This window comes from Haemaphysalis longicornis, unplaced genomic scaffold, assembly GCF_048455015.1.
Source record: "Haemaphysalis longicornis isolate Haplotype H1 unplaced genomic scaffold, Haemaphysalis longicornis Haplotype H1 scaffold_4, whole genome shotgun sequence".
NCBI classification, from domain to species: domain Eukaryota; kingdom Metazoa; phylum Arthropoda; class Arachnida; order Ixodida; family Ixodidae; genus Haemaphysalis; species Haemaphysalis longicornis.
In genome coordinates, this window is record NW_027526361.1 from 39,539,215 (window position 1) to 39,540,860 (window position 1,646).

Sequence of the window (1,646 nt, forward strand, 5' to 3'; positions counted from 1 at the left end):
GAAGATGTTTAACGTGCGCCGAAATCTCGAACACACAGGCGTTTTAGCTTTTCGCCTGCATCAGAAAGGCGGCCACCACGGCCGGGAATCGAGCCCGCGTTCTTGCGCTCAGCAGCACAACGTTTTAGCCACTGAGTCACCCCGGCGGGTTCTCTGTAGCGCTGCCTGGGCAGCGAACAAAGGAATACCTAGCGAGACGGGTCACATATATAACGACGTGCTTGTTTTAGGCGATAAACTTCAAGCTTACGTGTACATTTGGCAGCACTTGAGAACTCGCGCCAAACTGCAATCTCAATGTGACGAGGAGTAAACGCACGACCTGGGTTTGTTATCACTGTCTCTGGTACTATTGAACAGGCCAATATAGATTAAGCGGTGCTTTCGTGTCGTTGTTACCAGGGCAACACGTAAATGACTCCTTGTCCTATTATCCTTGCGTTTGGGTTAAATACCAGACCAACCATAGAAGCTGGTGGCGTAGCTATCGGGGTGACATTAGTAAGTGAGTGCGGGGTACCGCGCTCAGGCATGACATTCTCTTTCCAAATTTTTAAGAGGATCTACTTGGTCTACACGAACGGGAAAATTTGGTCTGTCTGTCTGGCTGGCTGGCTGTCTGTCTGTCCGCCCGTCAGTTCTACCGCCCGACCAAAGTTGAAAGGATGCTTTAACAAAAACTGCATAAAGTCTTTGATTGATTTTTTTTTATTTTAGGGTTTAACGCGCCGACGCAACGCAGGCGATGAGGTGCGCCGTAGTGGAGGGCTCCGGATTAATTTTGACCACCTGGGGATTTTTAACGTGCGCCGAAATCTCGCACACACGGGCGTTTTTGCTTTTCGCCTCCATCAGAAAAGCGGCCGCCGCGGCCGGGAATCGAACCCGCGACCTCGTGCTCAGCAGCGCAACGCCTTAGCCACTGAGCCACCGCGGCGGGTAACTGCATAAAGTCAAGAGCGTTTCAAACTAGTGAAACTGGTGGCAGGCAACATACCAACATTGCACGCAACATTGTTCTGCAAAAACGCTGCATTAGGCATATTTGAAGCGAACCATCGACACAACAATAGAGTCGCAGCGTACTTGTGTTACAGATATCATATAGGTGATATTGGTTTGAACAGCGATGCTGTTTAAGGTGGTGGCTGGGACGGAGAACGTGCGCAGGGAAACCTCAGCGAGCGATGACGTCATCGCGTGCGCCGGCACCACCGCTTCCCCGTAGCTGTGCCTCACAACGCTCGGGCGGGGCTCGTGTCGCCATCTCTCGGAGGCGCATTACAATTGGTACAAGCACGGCTTTGGAAACGCGTCGTGGGATAGCTCGCTCTACCGCTCGTTGCGACGAGTGGTGCAGTTTTGAGGGTGGACAGGGGAGAATTAATGACAAAATGAAAGAAGCCAAAAGGCCGAGAAGCCATAACGTTGATCAGCTTAATTAGCGTCCCACACGCCCGGCCGTGCACAAGTAGAACGGGGCCACTGAACGAGTTCAAAAATTTTGAGCAGATGATCGTCCCGCTGCGCCCTCCGCTACTCTTGGACCTTTTCCGCAAAAGCCGGTGGGCACGCGTACACCCGCGCTCAATATTACCTGCAACACTCGGTTTGTACTTAGGAGATAATATCATGAAAACAGTTGC